Raw genomic sequence first — 13388 nt, forward strand, 5'->3', positions numbered from 1 at the left:
GATATTTTCATCACAGGCCTCATTGGGTAACTAATATCTCTTTGCAGATTCTAAGAAAATAGTTTCCTAACTGCTGAACGAAAACAAAGGTTTAACACTGAGAGGAATGACCACATCACAAAGCAGTTTCTCAAAAAGCTTCATTCTAGTTTTTACCAGAATATATTCCCTTTTTCACCATAGTCCTCAACGCGATCCCAAATATCCCTTTGCAGATTCTAGAAAAACAACGTTTCCAAACTGCCGGATGAAAAGAAAATTTAACTCTGTGAGATGAATGCATACAACCCAGAGCAGTGTCTCAGATATCTTATTTCTAATTTTTATCCTGGGATAATCACTTTTTTGCCTTTGGCCTCAATGAGCTCCCAAATGTCCATTCACAGAATGGACAAAAACCGTGTTTCCAAACTGCTGAATCCAAAGAAAAGTTTAACTCTGTGAGATGAATGAACACATCACAAAGCAGTTTCTCAGAAAGCTTCTTTCTAGTTTTTATCTGAAAGCTTATCCTTTTTCACCATAGGCCTCAATGCGCTTCAAAATATCCTTTCACATATTCCACAAAAAGAGTGTTTCCAAACTGCTGAATGAAAAGAAAGATTTAACTCTGTGAGATAAAAACACACATCTCAAATCAGTTTCTCAGATAACATGCTTGTAGTTTTTATCCTGGAATATTCGCTTTTTCACCTTTGGCCTCAGTGGGCTCCAAAATGGCCATTGGAAGAGTGGACAAAAGCAGTGTAAATAAACTGCTAAATCCAAAGTAATGTTTAACTCTGTGAGATGAGGGCTCCAAAATGTCCATTGGAAGAGTGGACAAAAGCAGTGTAAATAAACTGCTGAATCTAAAGAAATGTTTAACTCTGTGAGATGAATCCCCACATAAAAAACTAGTCTCTCAGAGAGGTTCTTTCTAGTTTTTAATCTCAAGATATTTCCTTTTACACCATAGGCTTCATTGCGTTACTAAATATCTCTTCACAGATACTAAGGAAATAGTGTTTTGAAACTGCTGAATGAAAGAAAGGTTTAACTCTGTGAGAAGAATGCACACATCATAAGTCAGTTTCTCAGATAACATGCTTCTAGTTTTTATCCTGGGATATTCCCCTTTTCACCTTTGGCCTCAATGAGCTCCCAAATGTCCATTCACAGAATGGACAAAAACAGTTTTATGAAACTGATGAATCCAAAGAAAGGTTTTACTCTATGAGATGAATGCGTACATCTCAAAGCAGTTTCTCAGAGAGCTTCCTTTTAGTTTTTATAATGGGATATTTTCTTTTTCACCTTTTGCCACAATGAGTTCCCAAATTTCCATTCACAGAATGAACAAAAACAGTGTTACCAAACTGCTGAATCCAAAGAAAGGCTGAACTCTGTGAGATGAATGAACACGTCACAAAGCAGTTTCTCAGAAAGGTGCTTTCTAGTTTTTATCTGAAGATACTTCCTTTTTCACAATGGGCCTCAATGCGTTTGAAATATCCCTTCACATATTCTATGAAAAGAGTGTTTCCAAACTGCTGAATGTAAAAAAAGGTTTAAATCTGTGAGATGAAAGCAGACAACACAAATAAGTTTCTCCAATAACGTGCTTGTAGTTTTTATCCAGGGATATTCACTTTTTTGCCATTGACCTCAATGGGATCCCAAATGTCCAATTGCAGAATGAACAAAAACAGTGTTTCCAAACTGCTGAATCCAAAGAAACGTTTAACCCTTTAAGATGAATGAACACATAACAAAGCAGTTTCTGAGATAGCTTCTTTCTAGTTTTTAATGAATATATTCCTTTTTCACCATAGTCCTCAATGCAATCCCAAATATCCCTTCACATATTCTACAAAAACAATGTTTCCAAAATGCTAAATGAAAAGAAAGCTTTAACCCTGCGAGATGAATGCACACAACACAGAGCAGTTTGTCAGATATCTTCCTGGTAGTTTTTATCCTGGGTAGTCCCTTTTTCGCTTTTGGCCTCAATGAGCTCTGAAATGTCCATTCTCAAAGTGGACAAAAACAATGTTATTATACTGCTGAATCCAACTAAAAGTTTAACTCTGGGAGATGTATGAACACTTCACAAAGCAGTTTCTCAGAATGCTTCTTTCTGGTTTTAGTATGAAGATATTTCCTTTTTCACAATGGGCCTCAATGCACTGCCAAATATCCCTTCGTGGATTCTACAAATACAGTGTTTTGAAACTGCTTCAATGAAAAGAAAGTTTTAACACTGCGAGATGAATGCATACATCACAAAGCAGTATCTCAGAGATGTTCCTTCTAGTTTTTATCGTGGGATATTTGCTTTTTCATCTTTGGCCTCAAAGAGCTTCCAAATGTCCACTTGCAGAATGGACTAAAGCAGTGTTATCAAACTGCTGAATCCAAAGAAGGTTTAATTCTGGGAGATGAATGGACACATCACAAAGCAGTTTCTCAGAGAGATTCTTTCTAGTTTTGGTCTGAAGATATTTCGTTTTTCACCAAGGCCTCAATGTGCTCCCAAATATTACAAAACAATGATTCCAAACTGTTGAATGAAAAGAAAGTTGAACTCTGCGAGATGAATGCACACAACACAGAGAAGTTTCTTAGATATCTTCCTTCTAGTTTTTATCCAGGGATATTTGCTTTTTCACCTTTGGCCTCAAAGAGCTCCCAAATGCCCATTCGCAGAATGGACAAAAACACTGTTACCAAACTTCTGAATCCAAAGAAAGGTTTAATTCTGTAAGATGAATGCACACACCCCAAAGCACTTTCTCATTAAACTTCTTTCTAGTTTTTATCTGAAGATACTTCCTTTTTCACAATAGGCCTCAATGTGCTGCCAAATATCCCTTCGCGGATTGTATGAAAAAAGTGTTTCAAAACTGCTGAATGAAAAGAAATGTTTAACTGTGTGAGATGAATGCACACATCCCAAATCGGTTTTTCAGATAACGTGCTTGCAGTTTTTATCCTGGGATATTCGATTTTTTGCCATTGGCCTCAATGGTCTCCTAAATGTCCATTGGCAGAATGGACAAAAACAGTGTATATAAAGTGCTGAATCCAAAGAATGGTTTAACTCTGTGAGATGAATAACCACAACAAAAAGTACTCTTTCAGAAAGGTTCTTTCTGAGATATATTTGTATCTGAATATGCTTCCTTTTTCACCATAGGCCTCATTGCACTACCAAATATCACTTTGCAAATTCTAAGACAACAGTGTTACCAAACTGCTGCATGAAAAGAAAGGTTTAACTCTGTGAAATGAATGCACACATCACAAAGCGTTTTCTCAGAGAGCTTTCTTCTAGTTTTGTTTTTCAAATAATAAAGAAGGTACAGTTTATCTTGATAATACAAAATGTTTTAACAATCCAAATCAGTCAATGCACTTCACTTAACAAAGTAAAAAAAAAGTGATCATTTTCATCAATATGTTGAATAAAAGCATTTAAGAAAATCTAACAGCCTTTTGTGATAAAAATTTCAACAAAATAGGAATGGAAATAACATTCTTTTTTTTTCTTTTTATTATTATTATTATTATTATTATACTTATAGAGCTTTCTTCTAGTTTTTAATCCTAGGATATTTGCTTTTTTGACACTGGCCTCAATGAGCTCCCAAATATCCATTTGCTGAGTGGACAAAAACAGTGTTTCCAAACTGCTGAATCCAAAGAAATGTTAACTCTGTGAGCTGAATGCACAGATCCCAAAGCAGTTTGTCATTAAGCTTCTTTCCAGTTTCTATCTGAAGATATTTCATTTTTCAACATAGGCCTCAGTTCGCTAACAATATCAGTTTGCAGATTCTAAGAAAACAGTGTTTCCAAACTGACAAATGAAAAGGAAGGTTTAACATTTTTAGATGAATGCGCACATCGCAAATAGCTTTCTTAGATAACTTCCTCCTAGTTTCTATCCTGGGATATTCACTTTTTCGCCATTGAATGAACAGATCCCAAAGCAGTTTCTCAGAAAGCTTCTTTTTAGTTTTTATCTGAAGACATATACTTTTTCACCATAGGCCTCAATGCACTTCCAAATATCCCTTCACATATTCTACAAAAAGAGTGTTTCTAAACTGCAGAATGAAAAGAAAGGTTTAACTCTGTGAGATGAATGCACACATAACAAATCAGTTTTTCAGATAACATGCTTGTAGTTTTCATCTTGGGATATTTGCTTTTTTGCCATTGCCCTCAATGGGTTCCCAAATGTCCATTGACAGAATGGTCAAAAACATTGTAAATAAACTGCTGAAAACAAAGAAAGATTTAACTCTGTGAGATGAATCCCCACATCTAAAAGGAGTCTCTCAGAAATGTTCTTTCTAGTTTTTATCTAAAGACGTTTCCTTTTTCACGATACGCCTCATTGTGCTACCAAATGTGTCCCTGCAGATTCTAAGAAAACAGTGTTTCCAAACTGCTGAATGAAAAGAAAGTTTTATCTCTGCAAGACTAATGCATAACTAGATGAATGTATCTAGTTTTTATCCTGAGATATTTGCTTTTTCACCATTGGGCTCAATGAGCTCCCAAATGTCCATTCACAGAATGGACAAAAACAGTGATACCAAACTGCTGAATCCAAAGAAAGTTGAAATCTGTGAGATGAATGAACACATCACAAAGCAGTTTCTCAGAAAGCTTCTTTCTATTTTTTATCTCATGATATTTCCTCTTTCACAATTGACCTCAATGCGCAGCAAAATATCCCTTCGCAGATTCTACAAAAACTGTGTTTCCAAACTGCTGAATTAAAAGAAAGTTGTAACTCTGGAGATGAATGCACACATCACAAAGTGGTTTCTCAGACAGCTTCCTTCTAGTTTTTATCCTGGGATATTCTCTTTGTCACCATTGGCCTCAATAAGCTCCCAATTGTCCATTCCAGAACGGACAAAACCAGGGTTACCTAACTGTTGAATCCAAAGAAATGTTTAACTCTGTGAGGTGAATGCACAGATCCCAAAGAAGTATGTCATTAAGCTTCATTCTAGTCTTTATCTGAAGATATTTCATTTTTTACCATAGGTCTCAATGCGCTACCAAATATCAGTTCGCAGATTCTAACAAAACAGTGTTTCAAAACTGCTGAATGAAAAGAAAATTTAAACTCTGTGAGATGAATGCACACATCACAAATCACTTTCTCAGATAACTTCTTTCTAGTTGTTATCCTGGGATATTCACTTTTTCGCCATTGGCCTCACTGAGTTCCCAAATGTCCATGCGCAGAATAGACAAAAAGAGTGTTTACCAACTCCTGAATCCAAAGAAACACTTAACTCTGTGAGATGAATGAACACATCATGAAGCAGGTACTCAGAAAGTTTCTGTCTAGTTTTTATCTGAAGACATATGATTTTTCACATTAGGCCTCAATGTGCTTCCAAATATCCCTTCACATATTCTACAAAAAGAGTGTTTCCAAACTGCTGAATGAAAATAAATGTTTAACTCTGTGAGATGAATGCACACATCACAAATCAGTTTGTCAGATAACAAGCTTGTAGTTGTTATCCTGAGATATCCGCTTTTACGCCTTTGGCCAAAAGGGGCTCCCAAAAGTCCACCGGCAGAATGGATAAAAACAGGGTAAATAAACTGCTGAATCCAAAGAAAGGTTTAACTCTATGAAAAGAATCCACACATCAAAAAGTAGTCTTTCAGAATGGATCTTTCTATTTTTTATCTAAAGGTATTTCCTTTTTCACCATATGCCTCATTGTGCTTCCAAATATCTCTTCGCAGATTCTAAGGAAACAGTGCTTCCAATCTGCTGAATGAAAAGAAAGGTTTAACTCTGTGAGATAAATGCACACATCACAAATCGGTTTCTCAGATAACTTCCTTCTAGTTTTTATCATGGAATATTTGCTTTTTCGCCATTGGCCACAAGGAGCTCCCAAATGTCGATTCGCAGAATGGAGAAAAACAGTGTTTCCAAACCAATGACTCCAAAGAAAGGTTTATCTCTGTAAGATGAATGAACACGTCACAAAGCAGTTTCTCAGAAAGCTTCTTTCTGGTTTTTACCTGAACATATTCCCTTTTTCACCACAGACCTCTGTGAGCTCCCAAATATCCCTTGGCAGATTCAACAAAAACAATGTTTCCAAACTGTTGAATGAAAAGAAAGGTTTAACACTATGAGGTGAATGCACACATCAGAAAGCATTTTCTCAGAGAGCTTCCTTCTAGTTTTTATCCTAGGATATTCACTTTTTTGACATTGGCCTCCATGAGCTCCCAAATGTCCATTCACAGAATGGACAAAAACAGTGTTTCCAAACTGCTGAATCCAAAGAAATGTTTAACTCTGTGAGATGAATGAACACATCACAAAGCAATTTCTCAGAAAGCTTCTTTCTAGTTTGTATCTGAAGACATATCCTTTTTCACAATAGGCCTCAATGCGCTTCCAAATATCCCTTAACACATTCTACAAAAAGAGTGTTTCCAAACTGCTGAATGAAAAGAAAGGTTTAACTCTGTGAGATGAATGCTCACATCACAAATCAGTTTCTCAGATAACGTGCTTGTAGTTTTTATCCTGGGATATTCACTTTTTCACCATTGGCCTCCATGGACTCCCAAATGTCCGTAGGCAGAATGGACTGAAACAGTGTAAATACACTGATGAATCTAAAGAAAAATTTAACTCCGTGAGATGAATCCCCACATCAAAAAGTACTCTCCCAGTAAAGTACTTTCTAGTTTTTATCTAAAGATATTTCCTTTCTCACCATAGGCCTCATTGCACTACCAAATATCTCTTCAAAGATTTTAAGAAAAAAGTGTTTACAAATTGCTGAATGAAAAGAGATGTTTAACTCTGCAAGATGAATGCATACATCATAGAGCGGTTTCTCAGAGAGCTTCCTTCTAGTTTTTATCATGAGATATTAACTTCTTTGCCATTGGGTTCAATGAGCTCCCAAGTGTCCATTCGCAGAATGGACAAAAATAGTGTTACCAAACTGCTGAATGCAAAGAAAGGTTGAACTCTGTGAGATGAATGAACACTTCCCAAAGCAGTTTCTCAGAAAGCTTCTTTCTAGTTTTTATCTGAAGATATTTCCTTTTTCACAATAGGCCTCAATTCACTGCCAAATATCCCTTCACAGATTCAATAAAAAGGGTGTTTCCAAAATGCTGAATGAAAAGAAAGTTTTAACTGTGTGAGGTGAATGCACACATCACAAAGCAGTTTCTCAGAGAGCTTCCTTGTAGTTTTTATCCTGGGATATTCTCTTTTTCACCATTGGCCTCAATGAGTTCCCAAATGTCCATTCACAGAATGGACAAAAACAGTGTTACCAAACTGCCAAATCCAAAGAAAAATTTAACTCTGTGAGATGAATGCAGAGATCCCAAAGCAGTTTGTTTTTAAGCTCCTTTCTAGTTGTTATCTGAAGATATTTCATTTTTCACCGTAGGCCTCAATGTGCTACCAAATATCAGTTCGCACATTCTAAGAAAACAGTGTTTCAAAACAGCTGAATGAAAAGAAAGGTTCAACTCTGTGAGATGAATGCACACATCCCAAGTCGGTTTCTCCAATCACTTCTTTCTAGTTTATATCCTGGGATATTCACTTTTTTGCCATGGGCCTCAATGAGCTCCCAAATCTCCATGCACAGAATGGACAAAAACAGCATTTCCCAACTGCTGAATCAAAAGAAAGGTTTAACTCTGTGAGACAAATGAATACATCACAAAACAGCTTCTCAGAATACTTATTTCTAGTTTTTATCTGAAGACACATCCTTTTTCACCATAGGTCTCAATGTGCTTCCAAATATCCTTTCACATATTCCAAAAAAGGAGTGTTTCCAAACCGTTTAATGAAAAGAAAGATTTAACTCTGTGAGAACAAAGCACACATCACAAATCAGTTTCTCAGATAACGTGCTTGTTTTTATCCCGGGATACTTGCTTTTTCACCATTGGCCTCAATGGGCTCCCAAATCTTCATTGGCAGAATGATCAAAAACAGTGTAAATAAACTGCTCAATCCAAAGAAGGGTTCAACACTGTGAGATGAATCCCCATATCAAAAACTAGTCTCTCAGAAAGGTTCTTTCTAGTTTTTATCTGAAGATATTGTCTTTTTCACAATAGGCCTCATTGCACTACAAAGCATCTCTTCGCAGATTCTAAGAAAACGGTGTTTCAAAACTGCTGAATGAAGAAAAAGTTTAACTCTGTGAGATGAATGCACACATCATAAGTTGGTTTCTCAGAGATCGTGCTTCTAGTTTTTATCCTGGGATGTTAACTTTTTCGCCTTTGGCCTCAATGAGCTCCCAAATGTCCACTCGCAGAATGGACAAAAACTGCATTTGCAAACTGCTGAATCCAAAGAAAGGTTTAACTCTGTGAGATGAATGAACCCATCAGAATGCAGTTTCTCAGAAAGCTTCTTTCTAGTTTTTATCTGAAGATGTTTCCTTTTTCACAACAGGCCTCAAGGAGCTGCCAAATATCCCTTCACAGATTCTACAAAAACAGTGTTTCCAAACTGTTGAATGAAAAAAAAGTTTTAACTCTGTGAGATGAATGCACACAACATGCAGCAGTTTCTCAGATATCTTCCTTCTAGTTTTTATCCTCGGATATTCCCTTTTTCCCTATTGGCCTCAATGACATCCCAAATGTCCATTCGCAGAATGGGAAAAAACAGTTTTTCCAAGCAGCTTAATCCAGAGAAAGGTTTAACTATCTGAAATGAACGAAGAAATCACAAGGTGGTTTCTCAGATAACTTCCTTCTAGTTTTTACCCTTGGATGTTTGCTTTTTTGCCATTGGCCTCAATGAACTCCCAAATGTCCATTCACAGAATGGACAAAAACGGTGATACCCAACTGCTGAATCCAAAAAAATATTTAACTCTGTGATACGAATGAACCCAGCACAGAGCAGTTTCTTAGAAATCTTCTTTCTTGTTTTTATCTGAATATATTTCCTTTTTCACAACAGGCCTCAATGCACTGCCTAATATCCCTTCTGTGATCCTACAAAAACAGTGTTTCCAAACTGGTGAATGAAAAGAAAGTTTTAACTCTTTGAAATGAATGCACACATCACAAAGCTTTTTCTCAGATATCTTCCTTCTAATTTTTATCCTGGGAAACTCACTTTTTTGTCATTGGACTCAATGAGCTCCCAAATGTCCATTCGCACAATGGACAAAAAGTGTTACCAAACTGCTGAATTCAAAGAAAGGTTTAACACTGTGAGATGAAAGCACACTTCATAAAGCAGTTTCTCAAAATGCTTCTTTCTAGTTTTTATCTGAATATGTTCCCTTTTTCACCATAGGACTCAATGCACTCCAAAATATCCTATTGCAGATTCTGCAAAAACAATCATTCCAAATAGCTGAAAGAAAAGAAAGGTTTATCTCTTCGAGATGAATGCACACATCACAGAGTTTTTTCTCAGATATCTTCCTTCTCGTTTTTATCCTGGGATACTCACTTTTTTGCCATTGGACTCAATGAGCTCCCAAATGGCCATCCGCACAATGGACAAAAAGTGTTACCAAACTGCTGAATTCAAAGAAAGGTTTAACACTGTGGGATGTAAGCACACTTCACAATGCAGTTTCTCAGAAAGCTTCTTTCTAGTTTTTATCTGAAGATATTTCCTTTTTCACCATAGGTCTCAATGTGCTGCCAAATATCCTTTCACATATTCCATAAAAACAGTGTTTCCAAACTGCTGAATGAAAAGAAAGGTTTAACTCTTTCAGATGAATGCACACATCACAAAGCTTTTTCTCAGATATCTTCCTTCTAATTTTTATCCTGGGATACTCACTTTTTTGCCATTGGACTCAACGAGCTCCCAAATGGCCATTCGCACAATGCACAAAAAGTGTTACCAAACTGCTGAATTCAAAGAAAGATTTAACACTGTGAGATGAAAGCACACTTCACAAAGCAGTTTCTCAAAAAGCTTCTTTCTAGTTTTTATCTGAATATGTTCCCTCTTTCACCATAGGACTCAATGTGCTCCCAAATATCCTTTCACATATTCCATAAAAACAGTGTTTCCAAACTGCTGAATGAAAAGAAAGGTTTAACTCTTTCAGATGAATGCACACATCACAAAGCTTTTTCTCAGATATCTTCCTTCTAATTTTTATCCTGGGATACTCACTTTTTTGCCATTGGACTCAATGAGCTCCCAAATGGCCATTCGCACAATGGACAAAAAGTGTTACCAAACTGCTGAATTCAAAGAAAGGTTTAACACTGTGAGATGAAAGCACAATTCACAAAGCAGTTTCTCAGAAAGCTTCTTTCTAGTTTTTATCTGAAGATATTTTCTTTTTCACCATAGGTCTCAATGCACTGCCAAATATCCTTTCACATATTCCATAAAAACAGTGTTTCTAAATGGCTCAATGAAACGACAGTTTTAACTCCACGAAAGGAATACCCACGTCAAAAAACAGTTTCACAGAGAGCTTCCTTCTAGTTTTTATCTTGGGATGTTCGTTATTTTGCCATTGGCCTCAATGAGCTCCAAAGTGTCCATTCACAGAATGGACAAAAACATTATTACCAAACTGCTGAATCCAAAGAAAGGTTTAACTCTGTGAGATGAATGAACACATCAGAAAGCAGTTCCTCATTAAGCTTCTTTCTAGATTTTATCTGAAGATATTTCCTTTTTCAAAATAGGCCTCGAAGCACTGCCAACTATCCCCTCGCAGACACTAAAAAAACAGTGTTTCCAAACTGCTGAATGAAAAGAAATTTTTGAATGTGAGATGAACGCATACATCACAAAGCAGTTTCTCAGAGTGCTTCCTTCTAGTTTTTATCCTGAGATGTTCACTTTTTCACCCTTGGCCTCAATGAGAACCCAAATGTCCATTGGCAGAATAGAAAAATCAGTTTTACCAAATTTCTGAATCGAAAGAAAGCTTTAACTCTGAGATGAATCCACACATCAAAAAGTATTCTCTTGTAAACGTTCTTTCTAGTTTTTATCTGAAGATATTTCTTTTTTCACCATAGGCCTCATTGTGCTACCAAATATTTCTTCACAGATTCTAAGAAAACAGTGTTTGCAAACTGATGAATAAAAAGAAAGGTTTAACTCTGTGAGACGAATGCACACATCGGAAATCGTTTTTCAGGTAACGTGCTTCTAGGTTTTATCCTGGGATATTCACTTTTTTGTCATTGGCCTCAGTGATCTCCCAAGTATCCATTTGCAGAATGGACAAAAACAGTGTTTCTGAACTGCTGAATCCAAAGAAAGTTTAACTCTCTAACATGAATGAACATAACACAAAGCAGTTTCTCAGAAAGTTTGTTTCCAGTTTTTATCTGAAGATATTTCCTTTTTCATGATAGGCCTCAATGTGCTGCCAAATAGCCCTTCACAGATTCTACAAAAACAGTGTTTCCAAACTACTGAATGAAAAGAAAGGTTTAACTCTGTGAGATGAATGCACAAATCACAAAACCGTTTTCTCAGTTATGTTCCTTCTAGTTTTATCCTGGGATATTCACTTTTTCACCATTGGCCTCAACGATTTCCCAAATGTCCTTTCGCAGACTGGCCAAAACAGTTTTACCAAACTGCTGAATCCAAAGAAAGGTTTAACTCTGTGAGATGAATGCACACATCCCATAGCAGTTTCTCATTAAGCTTCTTTCTAGTTTTTATCTGTAGATATTTCCTTTTTCACCTTAGGCCTCAAATCGCTGCCAAATCTCTCTTCTCCAATTCTAAGAAAACAGTTTTTCCAAACTGCTGAATGAAAGGAAAGGTATAACTCTTTGAGATGAATGAACACATCACAAATTGGTGTCTCAGATAACTTCCTGCTAGATTTTATCCTGGGATTTTCACTTTTGCCATTGGACTAAATGAGCTCCCAAATGTCCATTTGCACAATGGACAAAAACAGTGTTACCAAACTGCTGAATCTAAAGAAAGGTTTATCTCTGTGAGATCAAGGCACACTTCAAAAAGCAGTTTCTCAGAAAGCTTCTTTCTAGTTTTCATCTGAAGCTATTTTGCTTTTCACCATAGGCCTCAATGCGCTGCCAAATATCCCTTCGCAGATTCTACACTAACAGTGTTTCCAATATGCTGAATAAAAAGAGAGGTTTAACTCTCTGAGATGAATGAACATACCACAAAGCAGTTTCTCAGATGAAGTGCTGCTAGTTTTCATCCCGGGATATTCCCTTTTTCGCCATTGGCCTCAATGAGTCCCAATGTCCATTTGCAGAATGTACAAAAACAGTGTTTCCAAACTGCTGAATCCAAAGAAAGGTTTAAAACTGTAAGATGAATGAACCCATCACAAAGCAGTTTCTCAGAAAGCTTCATTCAAGTTTTTACCTGAATATGTCTCTTTTTTCACCATACGCCTCAATGCACTCCAAAATATCTCTTTGCTGATTCTACAAAAACAATGTTTACAAACTGATGAATGAAAAGAAAGGATTAACTCTATGAGATGAATGCACACAACACAGAGCATTTTCTCAGATATCTTCCTCCTGGATTTTATCCTGGGATATTGGCTTCTCTGCCATTGGCCTCAATGAGCTCCCAAACATCCATTCGTAGAATGGACAAAAACAGTGTTTCCAAACTGCTGAATCCAAAGAAAGTTTTAATTCTCTGAGATGAATACACACATCCCCAAGCATTTTCTCATTAAGCTTCTTTCTGCTTTTTATCTGAAGACAATTCCTTTTTCATGATAGGCCTCAATGCGCTACCAAATATCTCTTTGCAAATTCTAAGAAAACCGTATTTCCAAACTGCTGAATGGAAAGAAAGGTTTAACTCTGTGAGATGAATGCACACATCACAAACTAGTTTCTCAGATAACTTCCTTCTAGATTTTATCCTGGGATATTCACTTTTGCCATTGGACTAAATGAACTCCCAAATGTCCATTCACACAATGGACAAAAACAGTGTTACCAAACTGCTGAATCTAAAGAAAGGTTTAACTCTGTGAGATCAAAGCACACTTCAAAAAGCAGTTTCTCAGAAAGCTTCTTTCTGGTTTTCATCAGAAGATATTTTGCTTTTCACCACAGGCCTCAGTGTGCTCTCAAATATAGATTTTATCTTGGGATATTCGCTTTTTTGCCATTGACCTCAATGAGCTCCCAAATGTCCATTCACAGAATGGACAAAAATAGTATTTCTTTACTGCTGAATCCAAAGAGAGCTTTACCTCTGTGAGATGAATGAACACATCACAAAGCAGTTTCTCAGAAAGCTTCTTTCTAGTTTTTTTCTGAAGATGTTTCCTATTTCCCCAGAGGCCACAATGCACTACCAAATATCCCTGCACCAATTCTACAAAAACAGGGTTTCC

The sequence above is a fragment of the Pongo pygmaeus genome, chromosome X, assembly GCF_028885625.2.
Source record: "Pongo pygmaeus isolate AG05252 chromosome X, NHGRI_mPonPyg2-v2.0_pri, whole genome shotgun sequence".
NCBI lineage: Eukaryota > Metazoa > Chordata > Mammalia > Primates > Hominidae > Pongo > Pongo pygmaeus.